This window comes from Schistocerca gregaria, chromosome 1 (assembly GCF_023897955.1).
Source record: "Schistocerca gregaria isolate iqSchGreg1 chromosome 1, iqSchGreg1.2, whole genome shotgun sequence".
NCBI classification, from domain to species: domain Eukaryota; kingdom Metazoa; phylum Arthropoda; class Insecta; order Orthoptera; family Acrididae; genus Schistocerca; species Schistocerca gregaria.
The window spans coordinates 127,290,113-127,315,781 of record NC_064920.1 but is presented as its reverse complement, the minus strand read 5'-3'; the positions used below and the strand labels follow the sequence as shown (position 1 = coordinate 127,315,781).

The following is a 25,669-nucleotide window of genomic DNA, read 5'->3' as shown; positions in this document are numbered from 1 at the left end:
CTCGTAAATATATAGCATTTATGAAATTAATAGGTGTGTTTACTGGTTATCCTCAATAAAACGTTGAACATTTTATCATTTTATGTTTTATAAATAATTTCATGTGTATATATCCTCCTAATATTGACATTGGCAAATGGTTCTTACCATAAATGAAACCTTTTAGGACTGTAATTTGAGAAGCAATTATTATAGAACAGGAATTAGTTTCGATCAAGTTTTTCCATATTTTCAAACACAGAATTACTGTTAAGTTATGTAATTTAGTACAGTTTCCTTAAAGTGTTGCTGCTTTTTACCCGTTATTGGTGTTCGTAACACGTTTCTTTGAATCTAGTCTGGAGCAAATGCTTTTTGTTCAGTTGTTGCATTATTCAAACCTAGTTATTACGTGATTCAGAAGTCATGTCAGTCATTAACTAAATTTATCTTCTGCTTTTGAGCTGGTGATCGTAAGTATTCTGCAGTCTAAATTTTTTCAACCAAATTATTGAAAATTATTGCTACCTACAGAGCACCAGTAATTTATTATTATTTCTCTATTTCGATCGTTGTTGCGCTGACAAAATACCGCGTGGTAACGATCAGGATAGACTGAGGTGACAAAAATTATGCAGCAGCAGTATGCACATATACAGATGGCGGTAGTACCGGCTACACAAGGTATTTTTGGGCAGTGCATTGGCGGAGCTGTTATTTGCACTCGGGTGATTCACATAAAAAGGTTACCGACGTGATAACACCGGAAATCAATGTGGGGCACACGACGAATGTATCCGTTAGGACAGTGACGCGACATTTGGCGTTAATGGGTTGTGGCAGCAGAGGCCCGACGCGAGTCCCTTTGCTAACAGCACGAAATCGCCTGCAGCGCGGCTAGCGTCCGTATCGGTTGGACCCTAGATGAATTCCGTGGCCTGGTCAAGTGAGTCCCGATTTTAGTTGGACTGCTGATGGCAGGATTCGAATGTGGCGCACACCCCACTGGCTATGGACCCAAGTTGTCGACAAGACATTGCAAAAGCTGGTGGTGGCTCCACAATGATGTAGGCTGTGTTTATAAGGAGCTGACAGGGTCTTCTGGATGAGGATTTGTAGCCATTCGTGGACTTCTGTCCCCAAAAAACGATGGAATTTTTGTGCATGACAAAGCGTCACGTCACTGGGCCACAGTAGTTAGCGACTGGTTGGAACATTCTGAACATTTCGAACGACTGATTTAGCTATCCAGATCGCCCGACATGAATCCCGCGAACATTTATGGGATCTAATCGAGAAGTCAGTTCGTGCACAAAATCCTTCATCGGCAACACTTTCGTAATTATAGATATCTATATAGGGAGCAAGGCTCAATATTTGTGCAGGGGACTTCTAACGACTTGAGTCCATGCCACGCCGATTTGCTGCACGACACCGAGCAAAATGTCCTACATGACATGAGACATTCCATGACCTTTGCCACCTCAGTGTATAGCTATCTGTATTCTGTCGTTAAACTTTCTTCTTCGGAACTGATACCTTGTTTCCATTAACAAGGAACATCAGGTACACGTGGCGCAAAAGCTGCTATACGCTGGAGGGTATAGATACGTTACACACTTAAATTATTGACAAGATATTAATAGTAACTAGTATCGCCTGTGGTCAAAATTCGACCAGTTGCGTTAGTGGACGTGATCTGTGACAGCAAATGTCATATCTTAAACTGTTTGAAATTTTGGCTGCAGAGCTGATCCGTGGCAAGTGCTGCATTGTAGTTAAGTGTATTCTTAAGATAATTCTTTGATTTCTCCTTAACTGTTCGATCATTTAAAGGCAGTTTTTGATACGCTGTGTTGAAAAATAAATTGTGTGTTAATGGCAGCAAATCAACTTTTCCCTTATAACAACACAATGTGAACGCCGTTGAATCGCGTTAAGTGACCACAGACGCGAAATGATTTGCATTTCAAAATGTGCACTATAAATTCTTCAAACCGTAATTACAGCTACCAGAATGGAATTACGTTCAGTGCACATTCAAATGTATCTTTCAGAACGATGATAGAATTACCATTACCAGCATCTCCATTATTCCTCTTCCCTTCTCTACAGAAAAACTCTCTAGCACTTTCATTCCGACACGTTAATATTCCTTTTCGAGACATAGTCTATAACACCGTTTCCTTATAGTGATAGACGTTATAGCCACTCAGAATGAAGATACTGAAAATCAGGAACACAATTTTGTGGTGACGGTGGCAAACGAATAGAATTGTTTCCATTTGCTCTTAGACCAAAGTGAAAAAAAGGCCAAATAAACAACGTTTGTTGTCTATTACGGCTTTTGATACTAAAATGTAGACTTTCACGGTCGGAAATATCATGTCCAATATAATTATCCGGGCTGTTATGCCGTGGTTGGTTGATGAATTCTGTGTCAATTCCCAACGTTTCGTCTCCGATTGCGGGAGACATCTTCAAGGGGGGTCCGTAGTTCGATGGAAGGTCCAACACACCCACTGGCTCGCTAGTCAGCCCGGATAATTATAATGGACATACTACGGCTTTGTTACTGCGTTTTGTTTTCCGCTGTTGACAACATCAACGAAATAGCAGTTGCGGTAGAGTAGCTACCCGGTACACGTGTGTTATTGCTGATGAACTGTCTGAAACATTTAAGTATGAACGACCCTAGAGTGAAACTTCACGAAAAGTGGTTCCTTTAGTGTGTCGTTTCTACGACAGCACCCGACCGTTAACGTGGTACAAACTGGTAGCAATGTCAGAGACAAAGGAAAATTTCAGTGTGTGTACTTACTTTGGCCTCTCGTAATGGCTGTGTGTACACATCTACGGCAAAGTTCCTTTCGAATTATATAAATTTAATTGGCCTGCTTGTATAATTAATTTTAAAAATCAGTACTTCAATTTTCGGTGCTCACATACTAATATGATCGATAAGTGACAGATGCATCATCATGAATGTCCTCACTGCTATTACTTTCTCTAAGCAATATTATGTCCGTCTAGCTCTGCGTATTACACTTTGACCAGCTGGATTTCTCCTACGCGTACCATAAAAAAGTTAGTTTCCACATAATAAGGTAAGTCTGAAGTCTTAGTTATACTAAATGTAGAAATTAAAAATAGGAACTTACTTCAAATTTTTTGGTAATGGCAGCAAATGACCACAGAGTTACACTTACCGAAAAGTTAGCGAAATAACGATGCCGGTATAGAACGTTATTTATTGACTTCGTTGCCACGTTACTTTGATTTTCGTTTATCACATCATCGACCTAGCGGTTGTTGCATTGTAGCTGCCCAGTATGCACGTTTTACTGCAAATGAACAATGTAATCATGAAAGGCCCTAGAATGTTATTTCACGTAATGGTGTTAGTGTCGTTTCTACCATAGCACCTGATCAGTAGGCAGGGCAGAGGTTGGTAGCTGCTGAAGTTTTAGATGTTCAGGTGTTGGCGACTAATGCGTGATAGAGAATGAAACAGTGTTATGAATCTGAATGCTTCTACTTCATTTTACCACTCTTCACATATACGGATCATTGGCCTCCTTGTACAGTTAATATTAAAAATCGGTACTTCATTTTTCGTGCCGATGGTTGTGATATAAAGTTTCTCACTAACTTGGAAAAGACACAAACGTTGTCAGATTTTTTGTAATACACTATCTGATCAAAAGTATCCGGACACATTGTGCAGACTCAGTCGTCCCAGCTGCATCGCCTTTTCAAGACACGCAACACGCCTCCGCCGAGTGTCGTGTTGAACGGCGTTTTGGGCGTTGCGAAGCGACTGTGGCGCCTCCTAAACGAAACAGCCCGCCTTGGACTGACAACAGAGGGCTTCGTCTGCTACCCTAACGACCGCTGAGCAAGCCCATCCCGCCGGAGTACGCCTTCTGCATACCCTGGATGTGCTACTTTTCCCCGGCTTTGCGTCAACAGCGGCCTCTACTATCGAATGAGCCATCGTGTTAAGATTGATTGTTACAGGTTGTGAACCCCAGTGTACCCGGCTGCACGCGGAGTGCGTGCTGCGTGGCCTCGATTGTTGTCCAGAAATGGTCTGGTTGTGATTCAGAAAAGCGTTGCTGTAGCAAGCCTGAGGCAACTTCACTGTGTTCAGGGTTTATGAGTGAATTTGCTGGTTTGCTGTGTGTAATCGCAGCTCAGTTACGGAACAAGTCATGAGCAATATTGTGAAACTTATTAACTGTGTTCCTAAAGATGTTTCTTCGCCTATGTAAAACTCAGTTTTGTAGAGGTTTAATTCAGTTCCGTCTGGTCAGTATTTTCCATGCATGGATTATGGAGAATATATAGATTACGAGTTTTAAGTATATTGTTTTACTATGGTGCGTTTTCTGAAATTACTGCAGTTGCATTTTGTATTTGCTGAGAAAGTTGTGTAGGCACATCCATTTAATTGCTTAAAATTAAATGTTGTCCTAAACTATGATTGGATGAGGGTTTATGAATATCTTTTTTTAAGGGGTATTTTTAATGTAATAAATTTGCAATGCATTTTGAAAGAATGTATCACACCCATCTCACGACCTAGCTCTCCCACTCATTATGCACCACACCTATTAGCGGACAATAACGATGAATGCGTGCACCATTCGCCTATACGACTACTTGCTCTCTTCTGGGTACGAGGTGGAGGAGTGGCAGTCCATTCCTCAAGAGCCGAGGCTGGATGAAGTAATGGTGATGGACGTCAGGGTCTGGAGCGAAGTCCAAGTTTTAACTAGTCAGGGAGATGCCATTGAGTTCAGCTCGGAACTCAAGATAGGCCAGTCCATTTAAGGACTTTTACTGCCCACATACCGTTGACTACAGACGATGCTTTATGAAAGGGTGCCCTGTGATGCTGATACAATTATCGCTTCAAATGTCACTGTACTGTACACAGTACTCTATGTTGTAAAATGAGTTTAAGCCGTCCTGCATTTAACGTTTTCTTCGGCGCAATAACTGGACCACCCCATAACCACAGTGAACACCCCCAACCAATAACTCGCTTCCTCGGTACTTCGTTGATGGCACTATACATGACGGCAGGTAACAATCTATGGGCATATTCCGTGGGGTTGCTACGGGGTACAATGAGATTCGGCACTCCAAATCGCACGTTGCTCTTAGTCCACTGACCAGAGACGTCTTTCTTTACATCACCTCAAGTGTCGCTTCGCACTGGCTACGAAAATGTGTCTTCCGGTCGACCGTTGTACCCCATTATTCTTGGTTACCTGTGGACAGCCATTGTGCTAGTTTGACTGCTGGCAGCAACTTGGAACTCACGAAGATTCCTTGTGCTGATTTCATATTTTTTACAACCATCCTCCGCAGTCCTCTATGTTCCCTGTGCGTCAGTACGTGATGTCTACCTGTCTAGCTGTAGTTGCGCCTTCGCTTTTACATTTCACAATCACATCGACTCGGGCAGCTTTACAAGTGTTACTTAGGTGACGTAAAATAACTAGTCCCCACTCAAATTCCGTCAGCTCTCCTGACCGACCAATTCTGCAGCTGTAATTTCCGAAAATCGCTTAAGCCAAATGCCGGGATGGTTCCTTCGAAAGGGCATGGCCTATCTCCTCCTCCTCCATCCTTTCTCAAGCCGAGACTGTGCTCCGACTCTAATGATCCTACTGTCGATGAGACCTAACCCCCCCCCTCTCTCTCTCTCTCTCTCTCTCTCTCTCTCTCTCTCTCTCTCTCTCTCTCTCTCTCTCTCTATACATAGGTGTGTCCGAATACTATTCATCAGCTGGTGTACTTCCGAGTGGTGGAGATACCGGTAACTTACTGTATAAGTTGAAAAAAATTCAAACTTGTACAGTCCACAAAATACAGAAACATTGTGACTACAATAACAATGAGTTACAACTTCAATCATTCAACTCATACAAATACATGAGTAAGAATTTGTATAGCTGTGAAATGGAACAATCATGTAGGCTCTATTGTAGATATAGTTGTTATCTTACTATTGTATAGGATGATACTAGGCCATACCATTGGCATGATACCAGGAAAACACTGCCACCCTATGAAGATTACTTGAGTCAATTCTCGTGTGATCTTTCCTAGAATATTGCTCCAATATGTGGGGTCCTATACAGAAGAGAACTGACAACACCCATGCCGAAGTAGAAACTCCGTCACCTTACTCAGAACGGCATCATCTGACCATGCTAAAAAAACAAATCTAAAATTTTATTTAGTTAAGATGTATAGTTTTATTCTTTATATTCTAGATATTTTGATATGTGCGTCCCATATCTCATTTGACTATCAAATCTGTTTTTCATTAGTCGGTAAACTGCTGCTGTGTGCCTGATTATCAGGTCTAATGGGCATACATCCATAACCAGCAAATCATCTGCTGATGTGGTGGCGAATACTGAAACATTTTAAAATAATGTTAAGCTTACCGCTTCGCATTATAACAGAATGCTTCGCTACATGTAGTTAATGAGCCCACTCACCAGGTCTTTACCCAAGTCACCAAGGCTAGTTGAAAATGATGATACAGATCCAGGCTATTAAAGAGCCCCAGAGTGTTGTGAATTTGCTCTTCGTGCGTGACATATCTCACTGGTTGATCTGCACACCCAAATATCCTGCCATAATGTAGAGCCTAGTATTCCAAACACCGATTTTAGCTGCCTGATCTGTGTAATGTCACACTTTATTTCGTGACAAACGGAATGGGAAGCGGGTGGGTGAGGGGAGGGGAGGGGAGGGGAATGACTGTGGGACACTACTGTGCATTTCCATCCAACATACTGTGGCTTATGGCGTAAATGTTTAGTTGAATTGTTACTAAAAGATAGGGCAGATCAGTTTAAGTTCATGTTAGAGCCAGTGGTCAAACTATGAAGTATGACCATCAAAGGGAACATGCAATGTGGCTTTACTGAATAAACTACTCTATTGTCACTTTGGGAGACATCTACTTATCACAAAGTAACATATAAAAAAGATGTGTGACGAAACACTGGGAGGGTGGAAAGTCCATCTGAATGTACAAACTGCGTACATCGACTTCTGTGTCTGGCATCAAACTGTCGTTACAGTAACAGCAGCCGCAGCTACCTGGGAGAATGAAGCAAAGTGAGTTGCTTCCAACACTGCTAACACATGTTGTGGAAAGAGCCAAATGGGCACTAGAAGCACCAAGTAGCGTTGTTTCTGGAGTTGTGTGGCAAGGTCCATGGGGTTACCAGCAGCAGAAGCTGGTGAAGTTGGGAAGTGTGTGCAGAGGTTCGTGATAAGCCACGTATTGGAGAGAGTATCAAGAACTGTTTTAAGGTAGTTAAAAGTGAATGTGTGCAGTGTGCAAGGTAAACAAGCAACAGAAATAGGTGCAGCTGCTGGAGAATGTGTGAAGAGGTTTAATAATCCAACAGTGAAGGCTGACCCAGTTACCAGAAAAAGTGTGAAGAGGTACGTGATAAGGCAAATGATACAGCCAGAAGGCAGTAGCAGTAACTGACGCAACTACCAGATACTGTGTGGAAGATGTATGATAAACCAGCAGTGGAGACAGGCACAGCTACTGCGTAGCACATGAAAAGTTGTGCGATAGGGCAGCAGTAGTGGCTGGCACAGCTGCCAGGGAGTGTGCGGAAAGGCACATGGTGAGCCAGCAGTTGGGCTGACACAGGTACCAACGACAGTGTGCAAGGCACATGGTAAGCCAGCAGCAGAGCTTAGTACAGCTTCCAGCGTGAGTGTGAAGAGTCACGTGGTAAGCCAATGTTGTAGCCCAGAGAAACTACAGGGCAGTGTGTGAAGAGAAAGTGGAAAGAGATGGGTCGCCCAGATTGTGAGAGTATGATGGGGCACATGGGAAGTTGGCAGTGCTGACTGTTGCAGCCGCTAGAGTATATGGGTGTGTGTAGAGCTGTGTGGAAGCCAGTAGCAGAAACTGGTGCAACTGCTAGGTAATGTGTGAGAGATGTTTAGTAATCCTGTAATGTAGGCTTAAGGAAACCACTGTGGAGTAAGAGTGTGTGTGTGTGTGTGTGTGTGTGTGTGTGTGTGTGTGTGTGTGTGTTAACAGTGGCTTCTAGTGCTGGAAAGTGTGTGTAGAGGCATGTGGTAAGCCAACTGTGGAAGTTGCTGCAGCTACCAGGTAGTGTGTGAAGAGTCACTTGATAAGGCAGCAGTGGCGGGATTCAGTCATTAATTCTGGGGAGTTTGAGGAGGCACTTGATGCCCCCATCCCCACCCCACATTGGGGATCTCTCAGCTACCTGGGACGGTATGAACAGGCGTTTGTCGACGCCAGAGGCAGCAGCTGGCTCAGCTACCGACGAGCGTGTGAAGATGTGGGTGGTGGCTCCAACAGCCGCGGCTGCTGCAGCAGCGCACGTAGGTCTGGCTCATGTATCGGCGGGCTGTCCGGCCCCTGTAGACAGAAAGCAGACTCAGTCACCATGTGTGTCCCGCCAGATACTGGATCTGTGTTGTTCACTAGATAAAGTTCATGGTGACATCACTGCGCTTTGCCTGCACAGACGTCCATATACATCACAGCTGCACAAGCAAATCATAGGCTCTACATCTGAAGTCTTCGCAAGTATGAGGTTATTGTGAAGTCGGAACATGCAGTTGCACGTCTGAGGAAATTATTCAGATTTGTGGTTCCAGATCAAATCTCGCAGACAAACTTGGTCGTGTGGGCCACACATACACTTTTAGATGAATTACCCACATCTATGGAAGGTAACAAGCAAAAAATTAAAATGTTGTGATCGTGGAAATAGGCTGTGGTGTTAACTTCAAGTTATCCATATGCATCAGTCAGGAAATGTGTATTACTAGTGGCACTTTCATTTTTCTGTAGATTACTTTTAATAAAGATACTGGACACGTCATGGTATTCAACTTTTAAAAGGAGCACGAAAACATCCTTATATACAAGTATTTACAGGTCCAGTTTTACAAGGATGGAAGGAATGTAGATCTATTCTGACATTTGCCTCAATTCAAGGAAGCAATGGACAACCTAAACCAGGATGACTGGATGGCATTTCCAGCCCTTATCTTGTCGAATAAAAGGTCAGCCTCTTTCAAATAGCTCATCTTCATTTGGTTTATCCCTAGTATAGAACATTGTCTTGTTATTCACCTAAGAATCTAGTGCTACATTGTCCATACATTTTACTACGAATTATTTTACACATTACAAAACGTACACTAGGTGACCAACAGTATCCTGACACCCCAAAAAACAAACGTTTTTCATATTAGGTGCTTTGTGTTGCCACCCACTACCAGGTACACCATATCAGCGACCTCGGTAGACATAGTGAGGGAGCAGAACGGGGCGCTCCGCGGAACTCACGGACTTCGAACGTGGTCTGGTCATTGGGTGGCACTTGCGTCATACGTCTGTACGTGAGGTTTCCACACTCCTAAACATCCCTAGGTCCACTGTTTCCGACGTGATAGTGAAGTGGAGACGTGAAGGAACACGCACAGCACAAAAGCGTACAGGCCGTCCTCGTCTGTTGAGTGACAGACCGCCGACAGCTGAAGGGAGTCATACGTTATAAATAGGCAGACATCTATCCCGACCATCACACAGGAATTACAAAATGCATCAGGATCCACTTCAAGTACTATGACAATTAGGTGGGAAGTGAGAAAAGGATTTCATGGTCGAGCGGCTGCTCATAAGCGCCACATCACCATTGTAAATGCCAAACGATGCCTCTCTTGGTGTAAGGAGCGTAAACATTGAACAGTGAAAAAACGTTGTTTGCAGTGACAAATAAGGCACGCAATGTGGCGCTCCAATGGCAGGGTTTGGATATGGCGAATGCCTGGTTGACGTCATCTGCCAGCGTGTGTAGTGCCAGTAGTGAAATTCGGAGGCGGTGCTGCCATTGTGTGATCATTAATTGTTGAGGGGGGCCTGCACCCCTTGTTTTGCCTGGCACTATCACAGCACAGGCCTACATTGATGTTTTAAGCACCAATTTGCTTCTCACTGCTGAAGAGTAATTCGGGGGTGGCGAGTACATCTTTCAACACGACCGAGCACCTGTTCGTAATGCACGGCCTGTGGCGGAGTGGTTACACGACAGCAACATCACTGTAATGGAGTGGCCTGTACATAGTCATGAGCTGAATCCTATAGAACACATTTGAGATGTTTTGGAATGCCGACTTCTTGCCAGACATCAGCGATCGATAACGGTACCTCTCCTCAGTCCAGCACTCCGTGAGCAATGGGCTGCCATTCCCCAAGAAACCTTCCAACACCTGATTGAACGTATGACTGATAGAGCGGAACCTGTCAAAGGCTAAGGGTTGGCCATCACCCTACTGAATTCCAGCATTACCGATGGAGGGCGTCACGAACAAGTCATTTTCATCCTGGTGTCCGGGTACTTTTTATCACATAGTGTAACACTAGACGATCAGCTATCATCACGATCATTGCAATATTTGGTTTCCATTCTGTTTATCACAAATCATCATTCCCTTGCCTGAAAAACTGACTAAGAACCCCTGTGTAATGTGTTTAGGACCTCGGACCTCAAAAATTTGCATTTTACGTAGGAGGGCTTTGGGAGTAAGATTTTTCCGGAAATGAACAAGAAAAAAAGTGCGTAAGTGCTGTGTGGCTGCCTTTTATTACTACTGGTTACTTGGTTCAAATGGGATCAAATGGCTCTAAACACTATGGGACTTGACATCTGAGGCCACCAGTTCCCTAGACTTAGAACTTCTTAAACGTAACTAACCTAAGGACATCATACACATTCATGCCCGAGGTAGGATTTGAACCTGCGACCGTAGCGGTCGCGCGGTTTCAGACGGAAGCGCCTAGAACCGATCGGCCACCACGGCCGGCTATTGGTTACTTGGGTAATGTGTTTTACGATACTTCTAGTATGTATCATCGAAGTAACCGTTCACTGTATAGCTCGTATTCTTCAAAAGGTACTTCGTAACTTTTGAAATAAATTTGTTTTACCTCTTTGGGTAATTATATGCAATTTTATTCCTTGATAGAAAATTCTGCTTTGAATTTTGTTAATTCTTTCTTGGCAAGTATAAGTAAAGTCCTTGTCCTGCTTCATTGTCATGGATAGAGTTGTTTGTGTAGTAATTATGAAAGTTATATTTAATGTGCATAACTGGTAAATATATTCACATGATGTAGACAAAACTTTTGAACAGATCTTCACAATGAGCAATGTGTGGTTATTCTTCATTAGTACCTTTTCTGTACTTCGTGTATTTGTTCCCCAGAAAATAGTTCAACAGTTAAGAATTTATAGTACACACAAACAATACCAAACAGACAGTACCTGATACAAACTTAAGGACAAAACATGCTGATGGTATTCTGTATGTGTTCCTCCCCCTCCAGTTGTGAATCAACAGCCACTTACAGAAATTGTGTGTTTGCACACAGTCTATAGAAGTGCCTCTATTGAATCTAACAGTGTCCTTTCGTACTCTTCAAACTAATTCATGGCATCTTTTTCTTTATACTTAACGGATCGTTGCATACTGACTTAATGTCGTCGAGGGTCTCATTTGTTTTCTCTGCAATGAGTTTTTTTTTCTCGGCGACTGTAATAATGCTGCCATAAGCAAAGACTTTTTCCCATTAGTAAAACTATTGGCGAAAGTAGTTTACTTACATCAGGACAGTCTTGGTTCTAATATACTGCCCTGAGGAACTTTAATGTATTTTGGTTCTGGTAAGCGGTTAAGCACAAATTTTAGAGTTTTAGTTATCTATTATTTGTGCTCTACTTGCTAGGTACGATCGGCAATAGTCGTTAGTTATGCCTTTTATTCCTAATGACTAGCTTAGTAGAGTATTATGTCAACAGTATCAAAAACCTGGTCTAAAGGTAGCGTTTTCTATTAGTAAACAAAATGCCCTAGACACCAGGTTCGAAATCTGCCATCGCTTAAATTTTAATTACTACTCAGCTTTGGCAGCCGAAGACTTCCGGAATATTAAGTCACGCTAATTCTGCAAACGGCCTTGTCGAAGAGTGCGGAGGAGCGGTCAGAGGTTTAGGGCACTCTTGTCCTTGGTATGGGAAACTGCCTGTAAAGCAACTGCAGAAGAATCAGCAACTATCACCGGCATGAAGTTGCAGAAAGCAATGGAAACAGTTGCATTAAAGAGAGAACGTGTATCCACAGGACACGAAGCCTGTAACTGAAAGTGTCATGATGATCTCTCCATTGGCAGAAGATTCGCGACTAGTTCCCCATTCGGATCTCCGTGAGTAACTGCCAAGGGGGAAGGGACCATGAGAAAAAGACTTAGAAACCAACGAAAGGATAACGTTCTGCTGGTCGAGGTGTGGAATGTCAGAAGCCTGAAAGTGGAACGCAAGTTAGAAAAATCTGGAAATGGAAATGCAAGGGCTCAAACTAGTTATAGGAGTCAGGGGAGTGAAAGGTAAAGACAGGGATTTCTGGTCAGGTGAGTATAGGGCAATATCAAAATTAGCAGAACATGGTATAACGGGATTAGGATTCGTTATGAATAGGATGATATAATTGTTATAGGGGACGGGAATGCAGTTGTAGGGAAAGGACTAGAAGGCAAGGTTACAGGAGAAGATGGGCTTGGGACAAGGAATGAAAGAGGATAAAGACCAATTGAGTTCCGTAATAAATTTCAGGTAGTAATAGCGAATACTCTGTTCAACAACCACAGGAGGAGGAGGTATATTGGAAAAGGCCAGGTGATACGGGAACCGAGATTACATCATGGTTAAGCACGGAAATCAGATAGTGGATTGTAAGGCCTACTCAGATCACAATGTCTTAGTGATGAAGAGTAGGCTTAAGTTTAAGATTTTAGTTAGGAAGAATCGATACGCAAAGAAGTGGGACGCGGGAGTACTAAGGAATGACGAGATACGCTTGAAGGCTATGCACCAATAAAGAATAGCTCAGTAGGCAGTACAGTTGACTTCTCTAAGACGGTCAATCACAGAAGCTGGAAATGAAAACGCAAGTACAAATAAGGTAACTGAAGAAACCATGGGTAACAGAAAATAGTTCAGTTGGTCGATAAAAGAAGAAAGCACAAAAATATTCAGGGAAATTCAGGAATACAGAAATGTGTGTCGCTGATCAATGGAATAGATATAAAGTGCATGGAAGCTAAGACGAAATGGCTGCATGAAAAATGTGAAGAAATCGAAGAAGCGATTTTCAGAAGGACTGACTTAGCATATAGGAAAGTCAAAACAACCTTTGTTGATATTAAAAGCAATGACGGTTACATTGAGGCTGCAACAGGAATTCCACTTAAATGCAGAGGAGAGCGCGGACAGGTGAAAAAGAGTATATGTAAGGCGTCTATGAGGGGAAGATTTGTCTGGTGTGGAAGAAGAAACATGAGCCGATTTAGAAGAAGTGGGGGATCCAGTATTAGAATCAGAATTTAAGACAGCTTTGGAGATCGAATAAGGCAGAAGGGATCGATAACATTCCATCAAAATTTCTTAAGTCATTGGGGGGGGTGGGGGTGGGGGGGAACAAAAACAGCTATTCACGTTGGTGTGTAGAATGTATGAGTCTGGCAACATGCCATCTGACTTTCGGAAAAATATCATCCACACAATTCCGAAGACTCCAAATACGAGAATTATTGCACAATCAGCTTAACAGCTCATGCATCTTAAGTTGCTGACAAGAATAATATATAGAAGAATGGAAAAGAAAGTTTAGGATGTGCCAGATGATCAGTTTAGTTTTGGGAAAGATAAATGCACAAGAGGCAATTCTGAGGTTGCGATTGATAATGGAAGCAAGAATAAAGAAAAATCAAGACTTTCATAGGATTTATCGACCTGGGAAAAGAGTTGGACAATGTAAATTGGTGCATGATGATCGAAATTCTAAGAAAACCGGGGGTAAGCTATCTGGAGAGACGGTAATGTACAATATGTACAAGAGCCAAAAAGAAAGAGTAAGAGTAGACTACCAAAAACTAAGTGGTCGGATTAAAAAGGGTGCAAGACAGGGAGGTTGTCTTTTGCTGTGCATCGAAGAAGCAATGATGGAAATAAAAGAAAAGTTCAGGAGTGTAATTAAAAGTCAAGGAGAAAAGATATCAATGATACTATTCGCTGATTACATTGCTGTCTTGAGTAAAATTAAGTATTACGGGCTATGCTGAATGGAATGAACAGTCTATTGAGTACAGAATATGGATTGAGAGTAAATCGAAAACAGATGAAAGTAGTGAGAAGTAGCAGAAATGAGACCAGCAAGAAACTTAAGATCAGGATTGATAGTCACGAAGTGAAAGAATTATTCTACCTACGCAGCAAAATAAGCAATGACGGACGGAGGAAGGAAGGAGGACATCAAAAGCAGACTAGCACTGGCAGTAAGGGTCAGAGAAGTCTACTAGTATCAAACATAGGCCTTAATTTCAGGAAGAAATTTCCGAGAATTTACATTTGGAGCACAGCATTTTATGGAAGTGTGAGGAGAGAATCGAAGCATTTGAAATGTGGTGCTACCGACGAATGTCGAAAATTAGGTGAACTGATAAGGTAACGAATGAGGTGGTTCTGCGCAGAAGCGGAGAGGAAAGGAATGTGGAAAACAACGATAAGGAGAAGGGACAGGATGTTAGGACATCTGTTAAGACATGGTTCAAATGGTTCTGAGCATTATGGGACTTAACATCTATGGTCATCAGTCCTCTAGAACTTAGAACTACTTAAACCTAACTAACCTAAGGACATCACACAACACCCAATCATCATGAGGCAGAGAAAATATCTGACCCCGCCGATTAAGACACGAGGGAATAACTTCCAGGATACTAGAGGGAGCTGTAGAGGGCAAAAACTGTAGAGGAAGATAGAGATTGGAATACATCCAGCAAATAATTGAGGATGTATGTTGCAAGTGCTACTCTGAGATGAATAGGTTGACACAGGAGAGAATTTTGTCGCGGGCCCCATCAAACAGTCAGAAGACTGATTACTGGAAAATAATTAAAATTAAAAACCGTAGTAAGATCTAAGAGTTGTCCGTGCCACACACATTCTTGCCACAAGCGTCAAGCACCACTAGCGTGAATTCTGCTATGGGTGACACTGTACCACCACTTCGGAACTCAAACAGTGATTCGCTTGAAAGGTTGCAGTCCTTTATCTTTCGTAATTGATTCTATTATATATGAGAAACTTAACGGTAGGCAAATGTGCCTCTGGCTTTCCGCATTGCCCTTCTTTAGCAGAGGCGTAACACCTACTTGTACTAAATACTTTAGAAACTCCCACATGCGAATGGCATGTTTATTAAGGTAACTTTCATACTCTAAGCACAGTTTCGGTACATAGATTGGTACTTCATATTAGCCGGTTGTAATGTCTTTGCAATACCTGAAAAATTTTCATTCACACAGCTTGCTTGTTGGTATTAAAAATCAGAAAATACAAATAAAGCATATAGAGAACATTTTGATGAGGCTGCTGCCCCACTCATCCAAATGATAAGCGATTTAGCACTGGAAGTAAAGCAATTGCTATTTCATTTCTTCTTCTATGACATCTTTATAGGATTTGCTATTCAGTCTTTTCAAGATAAGGTTATCGAGGAACAGCACTATTAGAGAAAAGAGTTGCCGAAACCTCTATTTCTTCAAAGCAAGAACTAGTTGAAAAGGAAGGGGGTTACTTTGAATCTTCGCATTTCAATAATGATGGCATTGTCACAAAGTTGGAGGATCCAGTGGTTGCTGTAACATCTGCCTGTGAAGGAGAGGAATCTGTATCATCTGGAAAAGAGACCCCGCAGAAGAGAAGATAATTCAAGGATGTCTTGGTATTATTGCAACTTACAGTAAACACACGGAGGGAGTGGATAGGATGGGTGAAACAAGAAACAGGACTGAGCTTTACTTTCCTGACAGTTTGACATATATAAAGGAAGCTCAGAAGCTAAGACCACTCACCTTGACTGCGGGAGGGAAACTGTACAAGTTTGCCTAAAGAGATGAGTCCTGGAAAAGGAGCGGGCAGTGTTATATGGGGATAGAATTCACGTGTCATTTACTGTAACATAGAATGGTATGAAATACTATCAGGAAAACAGAGAAAAAAGGTGGTGTGTAGGTTTGTACAGCAAATGGAAATCGTCATCAGTTCACAGAAAATGTAAGAATTGTGACGTAGGGTGTGTGTCCAGTGTTTTGAGTATACCACAAATGTAATTAAATCAAATGATTGCGAATTAATTTGTGTTTATTGTTAAAAATTGGCTTATAAGGATTATTTTCTTCGAATTATGCCTTATTTGTATTAAAATGTGCTTAACAACAGTATCTGTAATTTAAAAGTCACAGAAAGAATTTAAAATACGCATCTAAGTGACCAGGGTGTCCATACGGACACGTCAAGTTACATTCACACAAAAACCGAGAAAGGTCAAATAATAGCTTGTATGCATTATCTATACGTGTAAGAAAACAATTGAAAAAGTAATGATTAGGGTTAGGAAGAGGATAGTTGTTTGCCTCCGACTAGGAATTGTGAGAGATCATCAGAAAGCAACTCAAATTTCCACAGAAGTTTGATCAACGTATGTGCAAAAACTCGTACCAGGAAAAGGTTTAAAATTTGAAGTTAGCGCACTATGGACCCAGCTTTTCTACTTCTCTTTTGTAATCTGAGTTTCTCAGACCTGTTTTGATTTGCGTATCTGTCAATCTCATTTCAGCTTCGGGCCAGAGTTGTCGAGGGTTAACGGTATTACCCTTCATCCTCATCCACGTAAACTGATCAGGGGACTCTATAACCTCTAATTCCATTAACTGGAGAAGCATTGGTTTAGTGTGTAAACCATCCCGCACAGTCAAATCTGGGTGCAAAGAGTCCGTGAGACCTCTTATGAAATAAAAGCTATATTACATACTAAACGTATATAATAGAAACGAAATCAGCGTATTCTCTTATAATTTCGTGAATCAGCTGTAATAATCTTCCTTCCCTTGTCCTGTTTAGGTGCGGGCTATGTCTACTGGAACTCCATTTATTTACAATACAGACTGATACTAGAGCAACATGAGCAAAGTCACCTGCAATTAGGGCCACTTTAAACCCCACATTAATCCCTCTTACATCTCCATCAAGTCGTGGCCAATCATTATGCAGGAACGGCTCGACAAAACGTGCACTAGTGAAGTAAGGGAAACACTATTGTCCTGTGTCATGTCCCATCCGTGATCAAACTGCTTTCCGCCCCACCCACAATCACTACATGGTCCCTTTCTTGTGAAATCTTTACATAAAGCCCGTAATTTCTCTATCACTTGACTTAGCCCTGCATTTGGTTTGAATATGCTGGTGGGCTGGTACGCTCTTCTAAGCGTTCCTGAAACACGAAGTCTCCGACTGCTAACACCGAGAAGGAGCTCTTGTTTATTCTTAACTTTTTCACACTCTTAGGCGTTCTGATCACAGTAAAAGTTGCTGCACATTTCATACTACTAATTCTACCTGAAGCTCTTCTCCACTTAACTCCGGCAGTAGTTCATACCCGTGTTAAATGTTTATAATGAAACTATTGGGCCGCGTTCTCTATCACCCTGCCTCCCTACCAATTGCCAGTTCCCAACTCCCTCCACTGATCTGTCTCCCTTGATCTTGACCAATTCCTTCTTTGCTTCTTTCAACTGCGCCTGAATGATACAGACTTTCCCTTACTGTTCCTCAATCAAAATATTCCTGCTGCGTACTTTATAGTTACAGGGGAGAGCCTCTTGTTTTCCCGATGTTCTCCCCACAACACTCCACGCTGAAAAGATTTTCTACAAATCCGCCAATTCAGTATCCTACACCACCGCCTTATTTCCCATCATCAAAGTAATTTGGAAAGAAAAAAAAAAACTTGAAACAACGTAATAAACTTCGCCAAGGTCACGGATTTGGCGGGGTGTCAACAGAAACGACTGTAGCCTGTTTTGTACCGTTGCCGCTGTCTTATACCAAATTTGAGATTTAATTTACAGTAATATCTGGAGTACAAGATATAAATCCAGGTTAACACTGATGAAGACACTAAATAGATTTCGGCGACCACTATCACCGTACGAAGTACAGTGGAAAAATTTAGAATATATAAAATTGCATTAATTCTTAGTACTGAGTAGTTGATAGAGACAGCATCTGGGTAGTGTAACGGAGCAGCGACTGTATGCGAAATATGAATAATATAATAGCACTACTCAGACATCCATGCGGGTCGACAATGTACAGTTAGAATTACGCCACATTTCTGATGGCTCCCCAAAAACACTGATAAATTAATAGACCCAGCTTGGGAAAATAGGTTTGAGACTGGGAGTACCTTGAATGTCGAACATTCCAAATTTGTACTGGTCGACGTCTGAGCAGATAAGATGTAAAGGTATAGCTCTAGGGAGCCGATATAAACAGTTTTCCATTTTGTTTTATTCGTTGCACTGGGGTAACAAGCCAAGGGACAGCGATATATATATATATATATATATAGCGGTAGTATCACGCACATGAGGTATAAAAGGACAGTGCATTTGCAGAACTGTGATTTGTACTGAGATGAACCATGTGAAAACGTTTCTGGCGTGATTATGGCCTCACGATGGAAATTAACAAAATTTGAACGCGGGATAGTAGTTGGAGCTAGGCGCAACTGACATTCCATTTCGGAAATCGCTAGGGAATTCAGTACTCCGGGATCTACATTGTAGAGAGTGTACCGAGAACACCGAATGTAAGGCACTACTTCTCACCACGGACCACGCAGTGGTCGACGGCCTTCACTTAACAACCGCAAGGAGCGGCGTTTGCGTGGGGCTGTTAGTGCTAACAGAGAAGAAACACTGCGTTACGTAACTGCAGAAATCAATGTGGGACGTACGAGAAACTTATTACGGACAGTGTGGCGAAATTTGGCTTCAGTGGGTTATGGCAGCAGACGACCGACGCGTGAGCCCTTCCTAAGTGCCGACATCACCTTCAACGCCTCTACTGGGCTCCAGAACGTATCGGTTGGACGGTAGACGATTGGAAAACCGTGGCCTGGTCAGACTAATCTCGATTTAAGTTGGTCAGAGGGTATGGTAAGTTCAAGGATGGTGCAGAACCCACGAAGCCATAAACCTAAGTTGTCAACAAGGCATTGTGCAAGCTGGTGGTGGCTCCCTAACTGTGTGGAATGAACTGGGTCCTCTGGTCCAATTGAACCGATTATTGGCTGGAAACGGTTATGTTTGGCTGCTTGGACTTCATGTTCCCTAAAAACGATGAAATTTTCATTAAAGTCGGTGCGCCCTGTTACTGGCCCTTATGCAAGCATCTGTTCGACTATTCGTTGATTGGTAATGTCGTTGGTTGTCTTCCTAAGGGATATCGTGTCAGATTCTACTAAATTGGCCAGTTATACCGTCAAAATCCCGAGACGGTTCAAGGACCCTGCCCATAATGCTCCAAACGTTATTTGTCTGGGAGATATTCGGTGAAATTGGTGGCGAAGGAAGGGTTTGGCAAGCACAAAGATAAGCAGTAGAAACTCGCCGTGTGCGGGAAGGCATTATCTTGCTGAAATGTAGGCCCAGGACGGCTTGCCACGAAGGGCAACAAAACGTAGCACAGAATATCGTCGACGTGTCACTGTGCTGTAAGGGTGTCACGGATTCAACTAAAGGGGTATGAAAAGAAACAGCACTCCATTCACTCTGGAGATCAGACAGATTGGCACGACTTTACTGTGGAGACGACAGAAGCCTCGCCCGACCCTCACATGCTTTTGTTCAATGCCACGTCTCCGTAAACATTCTGGAATCACCTACGAATGTCTGCGAGTCTCTCTGACAACTATCTCCCTGCAACGCGCCTGTATTAAAGACGCCATTTTGAAGGCTACGTGTAGCGGTGCCACGTATGGGAACTTCATGAAATCGTAGAGGCTGAAATGAGAATACACTGATGTGACAAAAGTCACGCGACGCCTCCAGACGTCGTCTCGGACCACCATTTGCGCCGCGTAGTGCAGCAGCTCGGCGTGGTGTGGACTCAAGTCGTTGGGAGGTCCCTGCACAGATACTGAGCCATACTGCCTGTGTAGCCGTCCATAATTGCTGAAGTCTTGCCGCACCAGGATTTTGTGCACGAAGTGACTTCAATTATGTCCCATAAACGTTCGATGGGATTCCATGTCTGGCGGTATGAGGGGCCAAAATCACTCAGAAATTGTCCACAATGTTCTTCAAACCAATCGTGAACAATTGTGGCCTGGTGAAATTTCTCATAGCCATGGTAACATCGATCCCATGAAAGGCTGCAAATGGTCCGTAAGTAGCCGAACGTAACCATTTCCAGTTAATGACCGATTCAGTTGGACCAGAGGACCCAGTTCTTTCCATGTAAAAACAGCCCACACCATTATTGAGCCACTGCCAGCTTGCACATTGCCTTGTTGACAACCGAGGTCTGTGGTTTCGTGGGGTCTGCGCTACACTAACCCTTATCAGCTGAAATCGGGACTGACCAGGCCATGGATTTCCAGTCGTTTACTGTGCAACCGATACGGTCACGAGCGCAAGAGAGGCACTGCAGGCCATCTCGTGCTGTCAGCAGAAGCATTCGGGTTGGTCGCCTGCTGCCACTGTACATGACCGCAGAGTTTTTCTGCGGTTACTTCACGCGGTGCTGCTAATCTGTTAGCACTGACAATTTTAAGCAAATGCCGCTGCCCTCGGCCGTTAACTGAAGGGCGTCAGCCACTGTGTTGCCCGTAGTGACAGCTAATGTGTGAAATTTTGTATTCCCGGCGCTGGGGATCTCTGAATACTGAATTTCCTAACGATTCCGGAGGCGGAATGTGTCCTGCGTCTAGCTGCAACTACCACTCCGCGATCGAAGCCTTAGTTCCCGTTGTCCTGCCATAACCACGTGGGAGACGTTTCCAGACGAGTCACCTGAGTGCCAGTGACAGCTGCGCCAGCGCTCTGCCTCTTTACGTCTCGTGTACGCGATACTAGCACTACCGTATACTCGCATATCGCTATCCCACCACTTGTTACCTCTGTGTATTTCAGGATGACCCAACGAAGTCTGCATTTTTCAACAGAAAATGGCCGAGAAAAAATGTCTTACGTTACTTATGGAACGCTCCCTCTAAGGGTAAGATCGACCTAAGCGGATCGGGAAATGAACGGTTCGATTTTACAAATCCCCGTCTGATCGTCACACAAGAAGTGTTATAGGAAGTGCTGTCACACAGCGGTGAGTGAACTAAGAATTGGAAAGTGAAAAACATTGTTAGGGGTGTGTTGTGTAAAAATCTGTGCTGCTTGTGGTAAGTTCTGGAAATATTCCACTTTGTAAAATAGCTTTTGATTCAAATACATGATGTGATATTCGTTTAGTAATTTGTTAAGTATTCGTTGCACAATAAGTTAATATACTGGAGAATATGTTGTGTTACCGGCGCAAAAATTCTTGCGCAGGACTAACTATGTAGAGAAAAAAATATTCTCCACTTTCGTTAAATTCGTTCTATCCAATCCGAGTGAAAAGGGTCCATACTTTTATTTCTAGTCATTGGAATTATGTTTTCGTTTTGTACTATTTTATTTTCATTTTTATTACAGATGGGAAAATATCACAGGAAAACTGTTTGTGGTCCGAGGATGACATGCAAGATACAATTAAAGCTTACGGGTGGGGAGAAATCAGCGCCAAGGAGTGGAGTCGTTTGGGGTGCCGCATTCTTATCTACAAAGACGACTTCAAAGTGGAAAACATTCTCCAGCAAAGGTAAAAGGTGGTCATACAATATTTAATAAGGGACAAGAAAAAACTCATCACAAGAATCCTGAGCTTATGTGCATGTAGCTTCCCGCTGGATTCAAAATCTTGTAAGGAGGGTACTTACGAGTTCACAGAATCCAACAAAATAAAGCATACATTTTCAGACGCCAACGAAGTGGCTAAAAGGGTTCAGGGAACGAAACCATAATTTGTCGTTGAGAAAAGCGGAAGGGCTTTCCCTATTCAATGGCAGTGGTTTGAATAAAGAAGATATGGCTGGCTTCTTTTCTTTGATGAAATGTATGGAGGACCTTTATATACTGGGCAATCCTAAGCTGATTTATAGTGCTGATGAATCAGATTGCCAAATGAACAACGACCCCACAAGACAAGTTTTTGATGGAAACTGGAGCAATGCTGTTTATGCACAGACTTCCCTAGAAAGATCTTATGCTAATATTGCAGGAAACATTATTCCTCCTATGACCATATTTAAAGGGCACATATTTTACCTGAATTTGACGAAGGTTTTCCAAACGCGTCTGTGCTAACAGTGACAGATTCCGTATCGATTGATGAAGGAGCATTCCTCAAATGCCTGAAACATTTTCAATCACACTGGATGACTGGACACTCCATTTTACTTGTGGATGGTCATGCTTCTCACTAAACTTGAGTAGAGCTCCATAAAAACGTAAGTATGATATGCCTACCAAGCCACACGCCTGCGCCATTAGTCAGGTCATTTTTTAAGCCACTGGAATCATATTACGACAGTGAATGTATGAACATACGTAACAAGAAATACAAAGAAGATGAAGAATGTCATATTTGGAAACATTTTCAAGGCTGCATGGATGAGAGCGACAATACCAGCGATTGCTGACAAAGGATTTCGTTAAACTGGCGTTTTTCCGTTGAAGGAAAACGCAGTGGCTGAACACGAGGTCCTCCTGACTAGTACATCCAGTAGGTAATTGCGGACGTTGGTTTCAAGTGCTACTATGAGATGAAGAGGTTGGCACAGAAGAGGAATTTGTGGCGGACCGCATCAAACCAGTTACAAGACTGGTGACTAAAAAAAAATCGTCGAGCCAAGTAAGCACACCAAAGGAAACAACTTCAGACTGTCTGTTCTCCGGCTAGTTCAGTTCATGGCAGGCCAAACAATGAAGTCTTCTGTTTCACTGCATGGCGTGTTGCCGTCTCCAAAGAAGACAACAGCAAAATCTTTTGCTAGGAAACAAAGCACTACTGCTTACATTCTCAGAAAATATGAACGCAAAAAAAAAAAAAAAATGGCAAAGAAGAGGAAAATGTCACCCTAGCTGGACAGTGTGAAGGAACACCAGGCTAAGATCAGACAATACCTACAGAGTGAATCACCAGCTTCAGGGTCATCAGAATCCTCCGAAGAAACAGAGGCCGATAATGGACAGATCTTGGGAACTGTGCGGGGTTAAGTACAGCGATCCAATATCGGCGGAACTTCGTGAATGGATTCAGTGTCAAGGCAATTGCATGGAATGGTACCATGAGAACCGTGTTGGTGCATCAGGGAAGAAGAGGTTTATTTGTGTAAAATGTGTTGCTGTTTTAATGTGACGTACACATTTTTGAACTGACCCTACAGGGAATGCAGCTCATTACGTAGTATTATACAGGGTGGTCCATTGATAGTGACCGGGCCAAATATCTCGCGAAATAAGCGTCAAACGAAAAAAAATACAGAGAACGAAACTTGTCTAGCTTGAAGGGGAAACCAGATGGCGCTATGGTTGGCCAGATAGATGGCGCTCCCATAGGTCAAACGGATATCAACTAAGTTTCTTTTAAATAGGAACCCCCATTTTTATTACATATTCGTGTAGTACGTAAAGAAATATGAATGGTTTAGTTGGACCACTTTTCTCGATTTGAGACAAATTGCGCTGCAATAGTCACAAACGTTTAAGTACGTGCTTTCACGTAACATTCCGTCAGTGCGGACGGTATTTGTTTAGTGATACATTACCCGGGTTAAAACGGACCGTTTACCAATTGCGGAAAAGGTCGATATCGTGTTGATGTATGGCTATTGTGATCAAAATGCCCAACGGGTGTGTGCTATGTACGCTGCTCGGTATCCTTCAAATGACCGCACCGTTCGCCGGATAGTTACGTTATTTAAAGAAACGAAGTGTTCAGCCACACGTGAAACGTAAACCACGACCTGCAACAAATGATGATGCCCAAGTAGGTGTTTTAGCTGCTGTCGCGGCTAATCCGCAAATCAGTAGCAGACAAATTGCGCGACAATCGGGAATCTCAAAAACGTCGGTGTTGAGAATGCTAATGTTCTACCGATGTTACTACAAGATGTTTCACTGCATGATAGAATGGCGATGTACTTCCAACATGTTGGATGTCCGGCACATAGGTCGCGTGCAGTTGAAGCGGCATTGAATAGCGTGTATCATGAAAGGTGGATTGATCGTGGAAGCACCATACCATGGCCCGCACGTTCACCGGATCTGAGGTCCCCGGAGTTCTTTCTGTGGGGGAAGTTGAAGGACACTTGCTATCGCGATCCACCGACAACGCCTGACAACATGAGTCAACGCATTGTCAGTCCATGTACGAACAGTAAGGAAGGCGAACTACTCGCTGTAGAGAGCAATGTCGTTACACGTATTGCCAAATGCATTGAGGTTAACGGACATCATTTTGAGCATTTATTGCATTAATGTGGTATTTACAGGTAATCACGCTGTAACGGCATGCGTTCTCAGATATGATAAGTTCAGAAACGTACACGTATCACATTGGAACAACCGAAATAAAATGTTCAAACGTACCGACGTTCGGTATTTTGATTTAAAAAACTACCTCTTACCAACTGTTGGTCTAAACTTGTGAGCTATATGTTTATGACCACTAAGCGCTATCTATCACAAAGCAAAAAGTGGTCTAATTAAAACATTCATATCTCTTTACGTACTACACGAGTATGTAATAAAAATGGGAGTTCCTATTTTTAAAAAAACGCAGTTAGTATCCGTTTGACCTATGGCAGCGCCATCTAGCTGGTCAACCATAGCGCCATCTGGTTCCCCCTTCAAGCTAGACAAGTTTCGTTCTCTGTAGTTTTTTCGTTTGACGCTTATTTAGTGAGATATTTGGCCCGGTCACGATCAATGGACCACCCGGTATATTAGAATTAGTAGGCCAAAGGGCATAGTTCTTAAATATTTACAATCAGAATTTGTTCATGTGAAAATATGCCTTTTATGTAGACTAACAAATTTTGACTCAATTCAGCCGACCTTATCCTACGTTGGGTAGTTTTCGCGGTTGAAATAGCAGAATGAAAATTCAAGATGCATGCTGTTCCTTTCGGAATGTGTCCTCTGCCCTGTCTCTCCTCCTGAAGTGTCAAGTCAAAGTAGGAGTCAGTCTGTACTCACCAGGAAAGCCGCGAGGCGACGCACGGCCGAACTAAACTCTCGTTTCGTAGCGAGAACGGACTGCGGCTGGACGGGCCGCGCCGGGCTGCCAACCACGCCGTAGGGTGCTGGCAGGGGCGGCGGTGGAGGTGGGGGAGGAGGCGGGCAGCACAGGTGGCGTTGCGGAGGCGGCGTGGGCGTGCAGGGGCGCCAGGGCCGGGGCCCGGGCGGGCTCTGCGCATGCGCCGGCGCGCAGGCCACGCCCACGCCGCCCGCGGAGTGGCCCCAGCAGCAGCAGGCGGCCGCGGCGGCCAACTGGTGGCGCGCGAACAGCTCGAGCTGCGCCAGAGAGGCCGGCGCCAGCAGGTCGCGCTCCGAGACGCACAGCGCCTCCACACCCTGCCCCACCACGAG

The 25,669-nt window shown here is 43.2% G+C and overlaps 1 long non-coding RNA gene across 1 annotated transcript in view; it reads right to left on the bottom strand.

Annotated features, from left to right (window-relative positions):
• Positions 1-25,457, bottom strand: part of LOC126284964 (uncharacterized) — a 30,844-nt gene extending 5,387 nt beyond the window's left edge. Inside the window, exons 1-2 of the long non-coding RNA XR_007551585.1 lie at positions 25,277-25,457; positions 8,274-8,428 (exon numbers count right to left, since the gene is read on the bottom strand). This is a non-coding gene — a long non-coding RNA (uncharacterized LOC126284964). The remainder of the gene's footprint in view (positions 1-8,273; positions 8,429-25,276) is intronic.
• Between the last annotated feature and the right edge of the window lie 212 nt (positions 25,458-25,669).